This window comes from Mustela erminea, unplaced genomic scaffold, assembly GCF_009829155.1.
Source record: "Mustela erminea isolate mMusErm1 unplaced genomic scaffold, mMusErm1.Pri scaffold_39_arrow_ctg1, whole genome shotgun sequence".
Lineage (NCBI taxonomy): Eukaryota > Metazoa > Chordata > Mammalia > Carnivora > Mustelidae > Mustela > Mustela erminea.
Window position 1 is genome coordinate 122219 of NW_022476399.1, and position 20606 is coordinate 142824.

At 53.5% G+C, this 20606-nt stretch overlaps 1 pseudogene; it reads left to right on the forward strand.

Moving 5' to 3' along the window:
- Nucleotides 1-2298: 2298 nt before the first annotated feature.
- Nucleotides 2299-16747, forward strand: LOC116583974 (annotated as a pseudogene).
- The last annotated feature ends 3859 nt before the right edge of the window (nt 16748-20606 follow it).

A 20606-nucleotide genomic window follows, 5' to 3' on the forward strand; every position in this document is an offset into this window, starting at 1 on the left:
CCTCGGGGGGTTTATCCACCTGCCTCCATTACCATCTGCTGAGTACTGCTACTTGGAGGCTTCAGCTCCCCAGAACCTCTTCTCAAGCACACTCCAGTAATAAAAGAAAGTGAAGGGCTACTTTTAAAGGCGTTTGTACCCCCTAGTAGCTACCAGTTCTCTAAAGAGTCTGGAAAACTTTTCGAGTGAAGAGGCCTGGGCATGAGGACCAAGGACAGTCTGTAGGAGAGACGGATGAGACTGAATGGTGCCCCCTGGAGGCCGGTTGTGATAGGAAAGGGAAGGGCTATTTCTGTGTGCCCTGCAGAAAGAATAGGGAAGTCCTACGACAGGAGTTGAAGTCCGTTCTTAAAAAGAATTTCTTGATGATACCGGTGAAAAAGACTTATCAGACTTCTGGAGCCCATTCAGCTATGCACCTTGATTAGTGGCCATACAAGAAATGATGGAGCCAAGAAACTTGCCCAAGGATGATTTCCTTAGAGGATTTGAGGCTCCTTGTGGCTAGGGCCAGCCAAAGAGCTCTCCTTTATGGAGGCGATGAGGCCGGGGAGTGCTGGGAGGAGAGATGGAGATGGAGCGACAGGATTTCTCACCCACCCGTGGTTGTTCTAGTACCAGAGACTCCAAAGTTGGGTGGAAGCAACAGGAAGAGGTCTCTTCTTTGGCATGATTTGGGGCACTTTCCGTGGAGGCAAAGCTTCAGAAGAAGCAAGCCCTAAGGTCTCCCGGCTCTCCGACCAGGGCCGCCCCACCTCTTGAGCCCCTGCTCCTTATCTGTAAAAAAGGAAGATTGGAGGGCTGGACGAGAGGGCCTCAGAGGGTTCCGTCCAGTCCTGATCTTCTATCTCCGTCTGCTGTAGGGGCATCTCTATGGTCCTTGCCCTCCCTGCAGGTCAGTCATCATCAGGTGTGAACTGAGCACCTACCACTTGCCCAGCACTGAGTGGGGAGCAGGGATAAACCGGACTACAGACCCTGGCCTCTAGGGCAGGATGGATGTGGGAAAAAAGAATTAATACTTACTGAGCAATGACTCTGTGCCAGGCAGTGTGCTAAACAGCTTACACATACTGACTCCTTCACCCCTCACCATAACCTCATAGAGGAGGCAAGCGTAGCTCCACTAGACAGAGGAAAATACCAGAGAGGGGCCCGGAGGAAAAGCAACTGAACTGAGGCTGGATGGTGGTAAAGCTTGAATTTGAGCCCATGCTGTAGCCATAATGCTTCTCCTCCTGTGGACCAGGAAGGGACTCACTAAGCACAGCTCCTAGTGTGCTTACAGAGGAAGTAGTTACAGCTAGAGTCACCTGGAAAGGCTTCATGGACTTTCAGGGGTCTTCGCACTTGGCCTTGAGGGAGGGGCAGGACCTGTAGACCAGTCAGGGAGGGGGACGACCTGAGGGTGCTAGTTCTCCAGGATGGGCTGGGTGTGGGGGCTCTAGCCTGCTTTGAGCAGGGAGGTGGACAGCAGCTATGGCCCAGCCTGCTGGTATTTCCATGGGAAGGAAGGAGGGGCCAGGAGTCAAATACAGTTGCTGCCCCAGACCCTGCAGGGCAAGCACCCTCCTCTCCATAGCCCCAGCCCCAAAGAGCTGATGTCCGTCCACCCAGCCGGAGGGGCTTCATGCCCAGATCATGCCTGTAAGGATCATTCCTTCCCCCACAGCTGCTGGGATGGTGTAAAGACAGAGTGGGTTCAGTGTAAACCAGCTTCTTTCCAGTTGCTTAAGCCACTGGTCCGGGAACTAGATGACTGATAATGATGATCCTTAACACTGACATATAGGAGGGACCATGAGTCAGGCACTGTTCTGAGAACTTTAACTAACTTAAACCTTCCAACATCCCTATGAGTAGGTACGATCATTGTGCCCATTTTATAGATGGGGAAACAGGTACAATGAGGTCGAATAGCCTATTGAGGTTCGCACAGCTGATAAGTCAGAGTCCAGGTCCCAGCCCAGGTGGTCTGCTCTTCCCCACTGTGCCACACTGCTTCTAAGCACCGCTGCTTCTTCCCTCTTCCTGGGCTACCCTTCTCAAATGTAGGTTCTCTCTCCTTGCCTGCAGCTCTCCCCTGCCAAGGCAGCCCCTCCCTAGAGGTGATGGCAGGAGGCACCCCCACGAGTCCCCACCGCCAGAAAGGCCCATCAGTGCCCCAAAGGTCAGGCCGGAGTGCCCAGTCTCTCTCCTCACCCCCGCACTCACATGCACCCTGTCCCGCTCTCCCCTAACCGAGCACGGTTGCCTTTTTTTCACAACGATGGCTCCTGCACCCAGGCCGGTGGGGGCATGGAGGACTCCGTGGTGGCAGCGGCGGCGGTGGCAGCCGGCAGACCCAGTGCCCATGCCCCGAAGGCTCAATCCCAGGAGCTGCAGCAGGAGAAGGACCGGCCGGGGGCAGGGGGGTGCCTCCCTGAGGGCTGGCTCCCACCGTGTGGCCTCCCCAGGCCGGCACCAGCTTGCCCTGGCGATGGTGCTCTGCTCCCATGCCCCTAACGCCTCCGATTATGAGCTCTCCCTTGACCTAAAGAATAAACAGGTACCCAGGGCCTCCGAGGGGGGCGGGATAGGTGTGAGAGGGCCCTGCCTTCGGGGGCTATCCAGGGTACCAGGGATCTCCCCACTTGGGCCCACCTCTGTTGTAGGCACACTTTTTTCGCCACGACTTCTCCCAGATGGAGCTGTCTTCAGCCCGTCCCTGGAGCCCAGTTTGTCAGGAACCAGCCTCTCCTTGGCAGGGGTCACACCTTTGCAATGCCAATCCCCTTGGTACTGTGTTCAGGGCCCTGTTCCTCTCGCAGTGAGCCAGAAGCTTAAACTGCCCCACCCCCAGACCTTGAGGCAGGTGGCCCACTGTTCTCTGGGCAAAAAGTGAGAGCCTCGCTTACGTGTCCATGGAAAGGACAAGCTCCGTGTGTAGGCACACACAGGTTAAAATGAGGTGCTAAGAGAATGGTCTCCTCCAAGGAGATTGAGGATTCCCTGGATTAACCAAAGCTCCCCTACTGGAGAACAAATCCCGTGTGTGTGTGTGTGTGTGTGTGTGTGTGTGTGTGTGTGTGTACTTATGTACATATGCTTAGAGAAAAACATCATGACTAGATATTGTTTTTTTTTTTAAGATTTTATTTATTTATTTGGCAGAGAGAGAGAGATCACAAGTAGGCAGAGAGGCAGGCAGAGAGAGAAGGGGAAGCAGGCTCCCCGCTGAGCAGAGAGTACGATGCAGGGCTCGATTCCAGGACCCTGAGATCATGACCTGAACCGAAGGCAGAGGCTTAACCCACTGAGCCACCCAGGTGCCCCGTGACTAGATATTGTTAAGAAAGAGCATTGAACTTGGAGCCGGAGACATAGGATCCAATCCTTGGTCTTGCTCTAGTTAACTCTGTGACTTTGGGAATGCCAGTTATGCACTCTGGGCACTAGTTTCTTCATCAGCAAAATTGGGCATTAGACCTTGAATCATCTCCAAGGTCCCTTCTAGCTCTATAGTGTGTAGGTTCTAAAGAAGCATTCTTTAACTCAATGGGCAAAGTCAGTCTTAGGAAGGATAGCTAGTAGGAAGATCACTAAGACTGAGTCAGGCCATACCAACCTCACTTCTTTCCTTCTGCATCAAGGTCAGCTGTAGGTGGAACATCTGGCTGTCAGCAAAGTATTTAAAAAATCCCCCTTGATCGATATGTGAGCAAGAGAGGAAGCAGAGTAGATGACAATATAGTCAAGTGGGTTCTTTTCAAACAGAATTCTTAAAAAAAAAAAAAAAAAGTTGTTTTTTCCATCAAGGCCAATTCCTGGGGGAGGTGAGTGGTGTGCTGTCCTTGGTCCTGTTCTGTTCGACGGGTTTTGACAAGGCACTAATTTCTGATGACACAAGGCTGAAAGGGGACAGCAAATACCTCGGTGACAGAATCCAAGATTTTGTAAAAATCTTATCCAGACATAAAGATTTAAATGAAAAAGTACAAATGAAATAGGGAAAAACATCTAAAGTTCTCTTAGCTTTGAAAAGCCCACAGCATTTGTACAAGATGGGCAGGCTTGGCCCTGGGAGAGAGACCTTAGGGCTTCCGTTGACTGTAAGTTCAAAAGGAGTCAATAACCAGGAAATCAGGTGCCAAAGTGAGTCCAGCAGTGCACAGCAGGGTAGATAAAGCCCCCTGGATAAGGAAGCAGCTGGCTAGAGCCCCACACTGGTTCCTGGTCAGGGCCTATCTGGAGCCCATCCTTGATTCTTGGGGATGTGTTTAAGAAGCAAGTAAGAATGCTGAGGATTCCAAGGTTCTCCCAAGAAGGAAAAGAGGATTGACTGGATTCATATGGAGAAATTGTAGACACGAAAACAAGTTTTAAATATGGAAGAGCTGGCATGTGAAAAAGGGATTAGATATATTTTTTATTATTCCAGACAAAAATAGTGATACTAACATAAGAAAGCTATAGGAAAGGAAGCTTTTAGCTCAATTAACAATTAGAGCTGTTAAAAATATAGAAGGCCTTGCTTGTGAGGTAGTGAGTTTGTGTTACTGGGAATGCCCAGGCAGGGGTTGGCAGACAGTCCATCTGCAACACTACAGTATGATGTAGCTGGTCAGTTGGCCCAGGGAAGATGTCGCCTCGGTTCCACAAGACTGTGCTCCTTGAGGACAGAGACCTTCTCCCGTCCATCTTCGTACCGTTCCCCCAGCACCTAGCAGAGGGTCTTGGACATAGGAAGAGCTCATTGAGTGAATAATATTTGGATAACTATGGTGTGAAAAGCAACAAGAGGGTGAGGTAACAAGAAGAAAATGGTCCCTACTGGCCCCCAAAGAGAGTGTAGTTCGTTATAAGGAGTATCGGGCCAATAAAACTGAGGGAAACCTGTGCTTCAACTTGGGCGGGAGAATTAGTTTAATTCTGAGCGACGATGGCAGATGGAGAGTTGCTCTGATCGGTATCATGGACCTTTTTTTAGTGCACATCATTCTGATAGACGGTTCTGCATGTCGGACCAACAGGAGTGGGGTGGGAAAGGTGCGGGAGGGTTGGCAGAGGGTGTGACAGGAGCCTTTGTGTTGAGTGAACCCAGCCTCGGGGAACAGCCCACTCCCCTGGATTGAGTATCTGGGTCAAGCATAGATGGGAGGGAGGTAGGAAGAGGGCAAAAAGTGAGGGGTTAGAGAAAAGTGATTAAATATGCGGCACACATTCATAAGAGACTGAACTCAATTTCTGTCTCTTCTGCAAATGAACTGTGTGACCCCTGGCAGGCTGCTTAACTTCTCTGGGTCTCCTTTGCCTCCTATCTCTTTGGGGCTTTGTACATGCTGTTCCCTCTGCCTTTACCGCTAACATTCATGCTCCCCTCCTCACTTGGCACTTGGCCTCAATTACTCTTTATTTTACTTTGAGACAGAATTGTGGCTTTCTTTCCTCCTCCTGGCAGCTTTCCCTGCCCTCCCAAGCCTGTGTTGGATGTCCCTTCTCTGTGACCCTCCCACACCCAGCCGTTCCCAGTCATAGCCCTTCAGTCCTATATCCTCATTCCCTGTTGATCTGACCACTCCTTGAAGGCAGGATGCATGACTAAATAAAATTCATCATTTTATCCCCAGTGCCTGACACAGTTCCTGACATGAAGAAGATGCTCAGGGATGAAAAGGGGAAAATACTAAGGGAGCTGAAGAGGGAGAGGGGCATAAGACCTGGGGCCAGGACCTGGCTCTGCTTTGGGTTTCCTTGAGATCTAGGATATGGTATTCTGATTCTGTCAGTCCCACCAGTTGCACAAATACTGTAGCACTTGGACTGGAAGGATCTTGGACAGTCATTATCTCCCTAGTCCACCAACTGCTGGTCTTGCTCCATCAGCCAGTCCAGAATCCTAGGCAGTTTCTGTGGCTTCTCGCTCCTCCACATCTGCTCCAACCCAACCTCCACTGCTGCTACATCTTAACTATTTCCCCAATTCCCACCCTCTCCTGCCACCCCCACCACTCCCACCCCAGGGCAGGCCACCATCCTCTCCTGCCTGAGCCCCTGGGCGGGGGAGGCCACACATTCCCCTACTTGGAGCTGTGCTTCCTCCAAACTGATCTCCACGCTGCCACTGAGCCCTCTTGGAGAGCACATCTGATCACGGTATCTGTCTGAAAGCCTTGCATGGCTCCTCTCCGTGTGCAGGACAAAGACTTCTCCAAGGTCTCCTACCACCAGACACAACTCCGTCTCCTGCCCCGCTCCCAAGTGGGTTTCCAGCCATTCCCACTTGCCTTGCTCAGACCTCTGTGCTGTCATTTGCCTCCGGGCCTTGGCAGATTTTATTTCCTTTGCTGGGAATACTCCCCACTTGTCCCTCCAGCACACGTCACTGGGGAGATCTCTGCTCATACTCCGCATCTCAGCTCAGGATCCCTGAGCCTGGCTGTGTGCTTTCACGGAGTGCCCCTCTGATGACTCTGTGCCACCTGAGAGCTGTCCCACCCATAAAGGCAGGGACTATGTCGTTCTCAGGGCTGTCACGGAGTCGAGCAGACTGTGCACAGAAAACCTTTGTAGTCTCTGTGGGGACTGAGCACTGCTCAGAGCTGTGTGTTAGATGATATACAGCTCTTGCCCACCTTTGCTTCCCAGCACCCCGCATAGTCCCTGGTGCCTAAGACATGCTTCACACTGGAGGAACACAGCTGTGAAAGAACAAACAAATGAATGAATGAAAGAACGAACGAATGAATGAATGAAAGAATGAATGAGTCCGCCCCCCGGACATCCCTGCTTCCCAGCCTCCAAGGCCTCTCCTCATACTCACACAGTGGGGAGGTCCTCCAGTCTGGCTTCTCCTGTCCTCCGTTCCCTCCGCCCTCAGCTCTGTCGCTTTATCTCACAGTGGTCCTTGAGGTTACAACATCCGGGGACAAAGAACATGTAGGTCCTATTAGGGGGTCCTTTAGGAAAGTGGTGTGGGGAGGATGCATAGGGCAGCCGAGTGAGTTCCACATTCATCCTTGCTCTCGAGGGAGTTCGGATCCTGTTGTGTGCCTCTGCTGAGGAGGACCCTGTTGGAGCCCATGTGGGATGTCCAAATGGCATGGTCTCTGTACCATCCAAGCCAGGGGACCATGTGGCGGTCATCCGTAGCAGCCAGGCCTTGACCCCACGTCAGGTCCTGGGTGGAAGTCGTGTTTTCTTTTTTGGACAGCAGTCCTTTCTACAAGTGATCTCCCCTACCCGAGCCTTGGGGTCCAGCCTCATCCGTGAGGTGATCACCCTCTCAAGGGGAGAGGTGGTTGATTATGTTTCCAACTCTCTGGTCTCAGTTTCCTCATTAAAGAAACAAGAGGTTATTCTGGAATATCTAATACTCGTTCTTCCTCTGAAGGTGAGAGTCCCACCATGGCCCTGGACGGCATCAGGGGCCAGCCTTCAAATGATGGTGAAGGCAATGCCAGTCAAGGGTTGTCCTTCTGTCCACCTGCATCCAATTCAGGGAGCACTATCGCACAGCTGCTATGTGCAAGGCCTGGGCCACCGCGCTACAAAAGACGAAGTTCCAGGCCTCAGGGAGCTCGCTCCAGGGGTGGGCGCTGACATGTAGCGGGTACTAAGTAGCACTAACAGCCCTAATCTGGGCCAGACGAGGTTCTAAGCATTTCTTATGCATTATCTCCCCAGATCTGCAGGCTATCTCAGTGAGCTAGGGACTACTGCTACCCCCATTTGAGGAATGAGGGGACTGAGGCTTAGCCGTAACAAGTAACTCACCCAAGGACACATCCCTAAGTGTGTGTCCGCAGTCCAGCCAAGACTGGGACTCACAGTCTTTGATTTTATCCCAAGTCTTTCACAAGAGCAGCAAAGGAGTAGGTTCCAAGGAAGCGGTGGACGGCGTGCTGTGGGAGCACTGGTGACAGCGAGGAGCCCAATCTGGGGTTCAAAGCAGGCTCCCCACAGCAGCAGCTCTCCCTGAGGCAGTCTCTGTGACTGACGTGGAGCAGAGTCATTAGTATCCCCCAACCCTAGCTGGCTGGGGCCCAGAGAGTTTCCCAAGAGCATCCTTACTCCTAGGCAGGCCTCAGTGCCCTGTTGTGTCGAGCACTTTCTGTGTTTTGGACAGCAGACAGGGAGGTGGGAACACAGGGAAGACGCAGGGGTCCCATCCCGACAGGTGCTAGGCGCAGGCCAGCTTCCCCTGGGGGCCGCCATTAGCATCTCCGAGCTTCTCCCCGCTCCCACCCCTACTGTCTGCCCCTAAGCCTCCTGGAAGCCTTCCCTTGCCAAGTTCTGCAGGCTCATTCCACGTAATGCTTAAACATTCTCAGCTGGGAAATCTTGGATCAGAGGAAATCCTCGCTCACATGTGAAAGCCACCGCCCACCTCGGGCTGGCTCCCTCCTTCCCCAGCACTGCCGCCCCTCCCACCCCCCAGCTAGCTGCTCTTCCTCTCCCAGCCTGACTTGGCGGCCCTCTCTCTGCGGCCTTCCTCGGCCGGCTGTGGCAGCAACTTGAAAAGAGGGAGCATGTTCTAATTAACACTGAGAGGCTCATTAGACAGACAGAGCCCCCCAAGCCCCCCTCCACCGCTTCTCCTGGCAGAAGCTGAGAGATTGCTCTCTTGGGAGGAGGCGAGGCTACAATTATCCATGATCCATGGGGTTTAGAGAGAAGTGAGCTGAGCTGCTCTTAGGCCGGTGGGCCCAGAGACCTCCCCTCCCTGGGCCAACCCCCCACTTTCCCCCACCCCCGTGTCCATCTCTCTTAGCTCTCTAATCTGGCACCGGTTAAAAAAAGAAAAGTGTTAGGGCGCTTGGGAGGACCTGGCTGGGTAGACAGAGCTGATCTGGGACCCTGCCAAGTTCCCGAGCCCTGGTTGGGGGCGAGATAGTGGAGGGAAAGGGGAGAATGCAGCATTTTACTCCAAGCCCAGATCCGGAAGAGAGCCTAGATTTTTATTTTCCCTGGGATATAGGAGAGAGTTCAGTTTAGTTCCTGTCTGCAAACATTTATTAAGCCCCAGCCATGGCTCCAGCTCGATGCTGGGCCCTAGGAATGTAAAGACATAATACCATCCTGTCTGTAAGGTACAGTTTGTGGGGCTACAGAGCGTGGGCCATAAAGGACGGGTAAGAAACAGTGGGGGAGAGTGCAGGCGGGGGTTGCAGCAGGCACAAGGCTGGAATAAATGGGAGATGGTTGTGTTAAATGTGCTGGAACAAACGGAGAAGATCCAACAATTGGATTCAAACACCACAGTGAGCAGTTGCTCCTTGCCAGGCTCTGTGCTGGGTGCTGGGCATGGATCAGAGGGCTTGAATAACTTCTGCTCTGTTCGAGTTGGGGTCGGTGAAGAGGAGAGAAGGGTGGGTTAGATAAATATCCCCGTCGGGTTGGGGGACTGAGAAGGCTTCACAGAGGAAGCACATTGGAGGCAGGTCTTGAAGAAAGGGAAGAATGTTGCAGACTGAGTGACAAGGCTGAGCCAATGTTCAGGGCAGGAAAGCCTAGCGTGGGCTGGGGGAAGCGCAGGAGTCCAGCCAGTGTGTACGCAGGCTTGGCGTAGGAGTAGAAGATGGGAGGGAGGCGGAGGCCAGATTGCTCAGGGTCGGAAGGCCAGCAGGAAACACTTCTACTTATTCTGGTTGATGCTCTCAAGCAACGCAAAGCCTGTGTTCACATCGGCTCTTCAAGATCCTTGATCACGGTCATGTAGGGTGGATGGTAGGTGTGAACAAGAAGCAGGAAGGCAGTGGGGAGGTTGCCAGAGGGTCCAAGTGGGGAGCCAAAGACAGCCTCACATGGCAACAGTCGGGTCAGGTTGATGCAAAAGGTATTGGTGTGGGGGGGCGTGGAATAAAGGCTTTGAGGCTGACAAATGCAGAGGCCGGGGTGAAGGAGAACCCATGGTCAAATGCAAGTTTCCCAGCCTGGAGAATGTAACAGCCAAGGCTCTGTATGCAAAAAAAGAAGTCCTCGAGAGCTGGTTTAGGGAGGTGGGGGAAGACAGGGACTTTGTATAGGTGTACAGGGGGATCCGTGGGTTGTTGGAAATGCAAGTCTAGGATCAAGCCTAGGAATGGAAATTTGAGAGTCATTCCCATCATCATCATTGTCATCAAGTTACCACTTACTCTATACCTATTATGTGCCAAGCGCTATACAAACAGTTCAAATCTCATAACAAGGTACAGGATAAGCAGGATTAGTTTCATTTAACAGATAAGAAAGTGGAGAATCAGAGATGTTAGGAAACTTGCTCAAGGTCAACCAGCCGGGAAGAAGCAGATCTGGGCCTGAGTATCTCTCCTAAGGCTTGTTCATCAGTCCATTAAAGTAGAGTGAAGTTATGATAGGAAACAAGGTTCTCACATAGGAAGTGAGAAGACATTAGCCTGTAGATGTTGCCACAAAGGCTCTGCCTGAGACAGCTGCCCTCTTAATTAGTGCCTAATTATCACTTACCAGAGGCTGCTCTGACGACGTCCAACATGGCAGTTATGGAATGTCCGGAAGGGCTCAGATGTGTCTGCAGAGTGGAAGATGGCCCACGTGGGACTCATAACTGACATGCGTAGGGGTTTCGCGGTCAGAATATAGGATGAAAGGGCTATGGAAGCAGACAGACCAAGGTAGACTGGGTGGTGAGAGCTGAGGACAGAGTCTCAAGGTGATAAACACACCAAGAACTGTGGAAAAGGGGCAGAAGGAGAGTGAAGGACGGACCATCAGGTTTCATGATTAAAGGTCTCTGGTGACCTTCCTGAGAGTCACTTTAGAAGACTGATGGGTGCAGGAGACAGACCCTGAGGAGTCGGCACACACAGGGTTGGGTTGGCTGTTTGGCACTTGTTCATGGAAGGAGGCAGAGGGTATAGACTAGTCTTCCAAGAGGTCTGGTGGCAAACAGAGAAAAAGAGCCTGGGCCAGTGCCCCAGAGCAGTGAAGTCAAGAGGAGTTATGTTTTAGCCTGGGGAGATCTGGGAGGGTCTGTAGGCAGGTGGAAAGGAGCCAGTGACACAGTAGAGTTCGGAAATGCAAGTGAAATACATCAGTTCCAGGAGAAGAAAGTTATGGGTTAAGTTAGGGGGGTTTTTGAGAGTCACAAAGATAACTTTGCAATTAATTCTTTAATGTATTCAGTAAATATCCACTGAAGTCCTACTGTGTGCTGGGTGCTCTCTAAGCACTGGGGATAAAGGAGTGAACATGGCAGAGTCTGTGCATTCGTGGGGCTTACAGTCTAGTGGAGAACTTGATGGGAATAGATTCAAGATATTCAAAATCTGGTTTTCTTCTCTGCTTGGGTGACACTAGGACACAGGCTGGTAGAGGTCTCCTCGGCTTAGCTCAGCCTTCTCTCTCCAGGTAGGATGATACTGTGCTAGGGAAATGGACATCTTTCCCATTCTGGAAGCATTTCAGGCAATGGGGTTTCATACCTTCCCTCTGTTGCCAATAGCATCTCATAACCTGAAGAGAATGCTCTTGGGCCTAGTGTTTCCCTCAAAGCGTGAGTAGGCCAGGTTAGAAAGAAGTAAGAATCTCTGCCTGGTGTCTGTTTCTCCTGGTCCTCCAGACAGAAATTGACAGAAGGAGGCAATTAAGTGGTCACCTCCCATCAGTTTGCACCTTGGAGGGCTCTCCTGCCTCGTTAAGGCCAATTGGCCATTCCAGACCTCAGGGAACCTGCCAGAGTTCTGCGGGGACACTGAGCTGAGCCACAGTGATCTCTCCCCTCTGATGTGATTTCTGTGAAAGCAATAACGAAATGCCTTTGAGATATCAGGAGTTTCTCTTTCTCTGGAGATCCTGGGTACATGATGAAACCCTGTAGGCAACAGTCCGAACGTTCCAGGAGGCAGAACTCAGACAGCCCGAGATTCCCGCCCCCCTAGTGCGCACATCCGTATAATTCCCTTCCATGGGAAGTGCTGTGGGACTAGAGGGCATAATAAGGTATCCCTCCTCTGATTAGGTTACCACTCAGTTGACCTTAAGTGAATCAAAGGAAAATCACCCCAGGCAGCTTGACCTAATCAGGTGAACCCTTTAAAAGAAGGTGAAGTATCAGAGTCACTCTCCTGTTGGCCTCAAAGGGCCAAACTACCATGTGGCAGAGAACATTAGGTAGCTGTGACTAAGGGCCTCAGCTTGGAATGTCAAGCAGCTGAACTTAGGATACCTACTGGCCACTCTAATCTTAGTGAGATTCAGCTTCCCCCCCCCCTATTTTCAGAGAGGACAGCCAGACTGAGGAAGATAGAAAGCATAAGGCCACTAGGTCTGGGGATGGGGAAGGGCCCTGAATGGTGAGACAGAAGAACCGAAGATAGGATTGATGTCATGCCATTTTACCCGGGATCGTCGTGGGGGTTGGGGTTGTGCCTGTCAGTTTTCCTGGGCTAGAAGGATGCCTCTGTTGGTCCGGGGGTAGGGGGGCACCCATGGGGAGGGAACTCAGCGGATTGCTAAGGTTGTGAGAGGCAGTCACTCCACCTGCAGTGGCTGGTGAGCCAATGTGGCTAAAGGTTATTGGCCACAGGGGGAAAGTCTCTCTGGTTCTTTTCTAAGAGGTTTCAATAAGGGAGAAAGAGTGAGAGCATTGCCACATGACGGGGAGAAATGGCCACAGCAGGAGGACAGAGCTGGAAGGAGGCGAGTAAGGGCCTTGAAGAAACACCAGTCCCTTGCCCCAAGTTTTCCTGGGTTCACACTGCCCACGTGAGGTAGCATGTGCCCACCAGCCCCACCCAGCCCTGCCCTGATTGTACAGCTCCTGTTGTTGGGAACAGAGGTGGCCCAAATTATGGGGCACCCATAATATGGGGCGCCCAAATTATGGTAGCCTGGAGGGACTCCCACTCTTAAAATGTCTGTCCACCCACTCCTCTGTCCTCCATCTATTACATTCACATTTATTGAGCATCTACTATGTGCCAGCCCTTGGGCTGGGTATTAGGAACACGTTGATCAATCCCCAGTCATCCCCTTATGATGATCCCAGGGTTGGGAATTTCCGCAATGCAGTGATGAGGAAGAAAGGTGAACGGGAGGAGCAGCATTATTTTTTAAGCATTCCTGTTTAATTTTTAATTTGTTATTGTTTTAAATGTGCACACAAGTAGAAAGAATAGTGTAGTAAACTTTCAGATAACTACCCCCCAGTTCCAACAATTTTCGTTAATATTGTTTCCTCTAACGGTTCCAGTTTTTTTGATGGAGTATTTTAATACAAACTCAAGATCCCGTGTATTTCCCCTATAAGGACTTACATACAGATCTCTGATATGAACGCTTTGAAACAAACAGCTATCTGATCTCCAAATGCAACACCCTGACCTCTGCCCACTCCACCTCCCGCCCCCCGGAAATCGCCAACCGCTGGGAAGCCAGTCCTATATCCTACACATCTAGGAGTCTTGACAAGGATCTGGTATCCCAGGCCATGACATGCTGGAGTTTCAGACTTTGGCCCTTTAGTCCCCCTGCACCCCCCCCTTCCCCCGCCCCAGGCCTCACCGCGCTCTTCCTCCTACCTGTTCTTGCCACAGATTGAAATGCTAGAACACAAGTACGGGGGCCACCTCATGTCCCGGCGCGCCGCTTGCACCATCCAAACCGCCTTCCGCCAGTACCAGCTCAGCAAGAACTTCAAGAAGATCCGCAACTCGCTCCTGGAGAGCCGCCTGCCGCGACGGATCTCCCTGTGCAAAGTCCGCGCGCCCACTGCTGAGAGCCTGGCGGCCGAGAAGGTGCTCATGGAGGGCTACGGCCTCATGGGGCTGCCACTGGTGCGCTCGCCCTCCCTGCCGCCCACCTTCGCGGGCATGCTCACCGAGCTGGAGAACTCCTTCACTGAGCAGGTGCAGTCCCTGGTCAAGTCCATATACGACGCGCTCAGCACCTGGAGCCTCAAGACCATGTGCTCCCCCCAGGAGAGCGGCGCCTACCAGCTCCACCAGGCCCTGCACGCGGGCGCGGGGCCGCCAGGCCTAGAGGCCTAGATGCGGGAGCTCGACAGTGCCCGGCCCGCGCCCGCGCCCGCGCCCGCGCGGGGTAAGAGACTGCCAAGGCCGCCGGCCTGCCCCAGGGCCAAGGCAGTACCTTCATGATGGCTTTCCGGGACGTCACCGTGCAGATCGCCAACCAGAACATCTCTGTCTTCTCCGCCACGGCTCTGACGGTGGCCAACTGTCTGGGCACACAGACGGCCCAGGCCCCGCGGAGCCCGCGGCCGGCAAAGCCGAGCAGGGAGAGGCCCGGGGCAGGAGGCCTCCGTGGCCACAACCGCGGCTCAGGGGGACGTGCCCGCCGAAAACACCTGCGCAGAGGCCGGAGCCAGCGGGTCCCCGAGCACCCACCCTCCTGGGGCTGCTGTGGAGGCGCTGGTGGAGGGGGCCACGGTGGCGGCGGAGGCACAGGTGGCGGAGGAGGGGACTGGGGAGGTGGGGAAAGGGACTGAGGCTTAGGCTGGCGACAACTCGGAGCCCCTGAGCAGCAGCAGCACGTCCACCAAGTTGGCCAAGTCGAGCTCAGAAGCCTCAGCCTCAGCCTCCAAGGAGGCCCTGCAGGCCATGATTCTGAGCCTGCCGCGCTACCACTGAGAGAACCCCGCCAGCTGCAAGTCGCCCACGCTCTCAATGGACATCCTGCGCAAATGGCTCTACCGCATCGGCCTCAACCTTTTCAACATGTGAGTGAGCACCGACTCGGGAGCTCTGGGGAGACCCGGGAAGCTCTTGGTCGGCGGGGAAGGGGCAGGGGCTACAATGACAGGTGAGCAGGGTATGGGTTGATTTCCCGCATCATCCCAGCGCCCTGCCTGGTGACATTTGTGCCGCACCTGCTCCTGGAGGTGCTGGGTAGGGATGTACGTTTTCTTTTTAATGGTTCACAAATTTATGTTCAGGATTAGGGACAAAACAACACATCAAGCCCATGCTTTCAGCACTATTCCTGCTTACTAGGGCTTGAAAAGTGAGGGAATTGAAAAGAAAATGCAGTATTAAGTAATAGTCCAGATCGTATGAGGATTGAGACGAAATCCTTCAGGCAGACCCGAAGCCAAGGAAACAGCATCGTCTCAGGGGGATGACGTCAAGGATGGAGCAAGGAGGAAAACGAGCAAAGGCAAGGGAGGGTCTGGGTGGGTGAGAAAGAAGAGAAGGAGCACAAGGAATCCAGGTAAAAGGCAGGAGAGGGGCGGGGATAAAAGGGGACGGTGACAAGGACACAGAGGTGGCACAGAAGTGAACAGGAGAAGGAAAGCAGGAAAATGAACAAGGGTTTTGGTTCAGAGTCCCCAGCCAGAGCCCCAGCCAGAACTGTCCTTGCAACTAGAATGTAGAGAGCCGGGGGCCAGCAGTGTACATGCACCCCTCCCGTGGAAATCCCATCTCCACCCTCTGTTCACCCCTTCCTTCAGAGCCCCAAGACAGGAGATTGAACATCTCTCCCAGCCACGTGTCCGTTCACTTATTCACTCAACTGTCACTTATTGAATGCCGCGCGCGTTGACCATGGAGATGAGGAGGACACATGCCCTGGTCTCCAGAAACTTCTATTCCAGGGAGGAACAGCTACTGTTCCCGGCTCACCTTACATAAAACATCTGCAAACTTCCGAACAATATCTAGAGATGGCCTTGTTATGCCGTTTTACAGAAAAGAAGCAGGCTCACACAAGTAAGGCGAGTTGTGAGCTCACACTCACGCAGACCCTGGGATCCCTCAAGACAGTGGTTCTCAAACTCTCTGTAGTAAAGGACCAGTCTGGGTTTTCACCCACTAAGTGGTGGCTGATACTTTTGTGAAATGCAATAAAAATGAGTTCCTAGAAAAACAATCACATGCTTGGTTATCCCAAAAATGTCAGAGTGCTATAAATGGTTCTAAACGCTTGCTCTCTGTTTCTGTACTTAGCTTCTCCTGAACCAGTCAGATACAGTTCAGGGAACAGCATGGATTTGCAGGCCATACTGTGAGCACATTTGCCTAAAAACACAGTACCTACATCCACACGTAGAGACTAGAACTTGAGAAAGTGAATGATGGAGAGCAGGATTATTGTGTCCCTGTGGCCAGTGCGGTAGGAGACCTCCCCTCTGCTCCCCAGAGCCCTGCTTCTGGGGCGAGTACTGCATACAGATGACAGAACACAGACAGGGTGGAAGGGCCTTCGTGGCAAGCCTCCGGGCCTTTCAGGGAAGACAAAAAGAAACCTCTCCACTTGCTTTGAAATTCTCTTCGTCTGCCAGACCTAACTCCTTCTCTCCCCATGCTATCTTCACTCCTGTGTGTGTATTAGGTTGGGGGGTGGGGGTGTTCAGGAAGACAAGGTTCCTAGGTGAAGCCCCTGGGACAAGGAGGCCGTCTGCAGCAGAAGGAATCCTGGCTTTTAGATGGAATTCTTCCCAGAAACTTCCAGGAACTTCTGTAGCTTCCCTGGGTTGGAAGAAAGGGAGGAAGGAAGTCGTGGATAGCCTTGGCTCACTCTCTACTTCTTCTTCCCACCTCCACTCCCACCCCCAGAAACCCAGACAAAGGCATCCAGTTCCTGATCTCCTGAGGCTTCATCCCCAACACCCCCATCGGAGTGGCCCACTTCCTGCTCCAGCGCAAGGGCCTCAGCCGGCAGATGATCGGGGAGTTTCTAGGCAACAGCAAGAAGCAGTTCAACCACGATGTGCTGGAGTGAGTGCCCCTCTCCCCACGCATGGCCCAGGGTCCCACAGGACACAGGGGAGGGAACAGGAACCCTGAAGTCTGGGCCCATTGCTGTATCTTGACCAGCCTCTGTTTCCCCCTGCTGGGGTCCTGCATTTACTGAGCGGGCTCCAGGCTGGGTCCCACTGAAGGCACCAGGGGTATAGAAATGGTCGAAGGAGACGAAAAGGCCACCCTCCCTGCTACCCTGTGGGGCCAGAGAGAAGGACTGGGTCTACACAGGGACTATCTCTGCCTGGTGAACAGACCCTCAGCCCACCACCTTGCTGCCGTCTGCCCAGCCCCTGAGCCCCCACTAGCTGTCTTGCTCCCCATGTGGGTTCAGTTTCATATTGGTGGAGGCAAACACAAGTCAGGAAAAGGGAGTTAGATGGAAGGGTTTTAGAGCAAGAAAATACAGTGATTCCATAAACATACATTTACCACCAAGATCAACAGATGTGGGCAGGATGTGGGCTTGGCTTCACTGGTGCTCTTGGCTCTGTTCACGTGGAGGCATGGGCAGGTGAGAGCCCCCAGGTCTGGGGTGGCATCCTTGGGGCCTCAAAGCCACCTTGCCCCTGGCAGAGAGAGAGGGTGAGGCCCCATAAAGTCTGCTCCAGACCCCCTTCTTGAAGGTCACCATGCTGTTGGAAGCCTCTCCCTGGGAAGTCAGCAGACGTGTTTCTCGGGGGTTCTGAAACAATCTCTCCCTTTCGTCTTGCTCTTGGAGCAGTAAGGGGCTGCTGTAGGAGGGACAGGGGTCTCCTGCCCGAGGGTTTGGGAGTAGCCTGACTGGCAAGATTGTCACTGTGCCCGGAGCGGGAGCTCGGAGACCTGGCTTCTGTTTACGCAGTAGTCTTGGTGCTGTGTCTTTGGACAAGTCCCTGCCCTGGGGGCCTGCGGTTCTCTGCCCGTGGACTGGAGGGGGCTGGATTATGAGGGGTCATCCCGTTGTCCTCTGGAATCCCTGTCACGTTCCTGAATCCACTCAGTCTAACTGAGTACAGTCCGAAGAGCAGGGGCTTGGACATATGTGAGGGACCTTGAAATCCCAGGATGCCCCTTAGTTGATGGAACTCAGTCCCCCCCTCCATTTGGACAACCAGCCCCTCCCCCACTAGTGCTTGAGATGCTCTGAGGGAGGGTCTTGCAGAGGAAAATGAAAGGATAAGTGTGCTTCCTTCCTCCTCCTTTCTTCTCCCTCTCCCTCGCCACCCCCCCTTTCTCCTCAGCATCAGCCCTGCTGCGTAGGGTGCCCTGAAGGGAGACCCTGAGGAAATGATAGAAAGAGGAGAAAGATCAAGTTTTCTCTGTCTCCTTTCGCACAGGCTTTCCGTCCATCTAGCTCATCTCTCTGGCCTTTTCATCTGCTTTTGTCCCCATTCCACTCCCCCCCCCACTGCCCTGTTTCTCCTCAGTGCTTCATTCTCCTGGCTCCCCGTGGCCCTGGGGGACCCTGCTTTGTCTCTCTGCTCTGGGGCTTCCTGCTTCACTCCCAGCCCTGACTGACTGTGTCTCCTCTGCCCTCCCCAGTCGCCCTGTGGCCTGGCCCTGAAATTCTCACCTGCGAGGTCCACGGTGACCTGGCACACTGGGATCGCGCAGTTTTCCGGCAGCCCCGGTGGTGCGGGCGCCCGGCAGCACTATGCTAACTAATTGCCATCCTCCCTGGGAGAACGAGTGTGTGGGCTGGAGACAGGCAGCCCCCGTGGGGAGGGGCGCCGCTGGGAGCCTGGGACCAGGCTGGCAGCTGAGGTGGGGAGCAGGCTAGGGATGAGGGGGCAGTGTGGTGGCAAGAGAGAGCTGCTCCTGACAGGGCCTGCTCTGAAGCCTGGCTCTGCTCCTCTCGTGCTGGGAGGCCTCCTCTGGGCCTCGGTTTCCTTACCGGGAAAGCGAGCGAGAGGGTCGGGCTGTGCGATCTCCAAGGTCCCTTCAACTCCGGTGACTCTGAGATCTTATGTATTCCTCGGTGTCACTGTCTCACACTGGGATGGTTGCAGAATCGTTCGCCCTAAAGGTCAAGGCCATGCTTTGTCAGGCCACTGGGCCATCCCAGAGCAGCCCGCAGGCTCCAGAGCCAGGAGCTCACAGTTCCTGCCACAAACACGCAGTGCCTGCTCCAGGCTGGGAATGAGGCTGTGCTGGGCATCCCTGCGAGTACAGGATGGGGGCAGGGAGGAGCAGGCGTGGCCGTGGCCTCAGGGGAACTCACACACCCTGGTGTCAGTGGGAGAGATGAGCAGAGGAGGGTGGACAGGGAGACAGGGAACCTCCCGCAGGCCTAGGGGTGTCAGGAGAGTGGAGTGTAGAGCTGAGCCCCCTCCGCCCCAGTGGGTGCCTCGGACCCTTGTGCTTTATTTGCCGGCACACCCAGCCTCTGCACGGAAACAGCACCGAAGGGAACCTCTTCACCCACGTCCGAGTTGCCGCCTGCCTGGCTTGTCTCCTGTAGGGTGTCCGTGGGAGATGGGAGGCAGGAAGGGGGCAGGCACTCACAGGGGAGCCAGATGCTGGGGTTCGGGGGGGTTCCCTGCCACTCAAGCCAGTTCTCCCACCACCTCTGAGCATCTGCTGCCTCTTCCTTACGCCCACCAGAGAACACACACAATAAAAAAGTCACCGGTGCCATTTTGTCCAGGCCGAAAAGGCTTCATTGGGATTCTGCACAGCGTCCCTGCCCCTGCCTGGTGACATTCAGCATGTCTCGTCCATTCTGTACAAAGCTGCTTGCTGAATAAAAGGACATAAATCACCCATCCCGTTGGAGACTGAGACAGCCCTGGCCACTGCACTCTCTGAGATGTGGCTGGGCAGGAAGGGGAGAGGGTGGAAGCTTCTAGGAGGGGATGGGGTGGGACCCCAACCCCCACCATCTACAGGCCTGTGGAGAAAAGGAAGATAGAAGGGGCCAAGCTTAATCCACCTCAGCTGCTGGCCTACGTCTGAGCGCCATGGATTCCATGACGTCGCCCCCAGAATCGGACTCTTGCTGCTCTAGGAAGCTGATCTCTTCGTCCCTTAATGCCCTGACTCCGTAGCAGATCCATTCCAAGAAGAAATGTATTGAATCAGGGTGTATTGAATTAGTAGGAGGCATCCTGAGCTCCAGAGGCCATGTCCATTCCACTGTTTACCTGGGAAGTGTTTGGTTTTTATAAAGGAGTAAAGGGCCTGTTGCCATGCTTGTCAAATGGGGACAATAGGACCCACGTCATGCAAATTACAGTTTTAAAATGCGTGTAAAGTGCTTATGTCAGTGACTGAGGCTAAGTCAGTTCTTTACGAATATTAGCTATTTCCATTATTATCTTTCTCACTTGAAAGCACAGGATGGTAGATACCTCCCCAGCCCGGCCTGGCCTGGTGGGGGGATCCCTCAGACGCCTCAGGTCTGGTTGGAGATCAGGTCCACTCCCCAGACAGCAAGAACTTGCTGGGGCTTGCTAGGGAGGGAGGGGAGCTCATTTGGGGGCCATCCTGCACTCTGAGGAAATCTTCTCTGGTGCTGAGATGAGAGGGGCCCTGGCGGCCTGGCCTGAGGAGCCAGACATCAGCTGGGGTTAGGATCCTGGGGCGCTGGAAGCTTCTCCCTCTCAGTTTTCACATGGCTGGGAAATCTGGCTCTGCTCTATTTCCCTTCTGAAATGTTCACCTCGGCAGTTTGAAGGCCGGTAGAGGGGGGAGCGTTCCATGCTGGCTGTGAGAAGGCTCTTTTCTGGGCTGGGTGATCTTTTCTGGGGGGAATCACAGATGCAGGGCGGGTGTGGGTATCTGTCATTTCCGTGGAAGTGCACGGAGGGCAGCTTTTGGCCTGAATTGCCAGAACGCTTTCCTGGATGTTCCTTCTCTTGCTGCGTCTACTCCGTTTCTTGTTCAATATTAGAATTTGACATTTTAGTCAGATCGCATTAT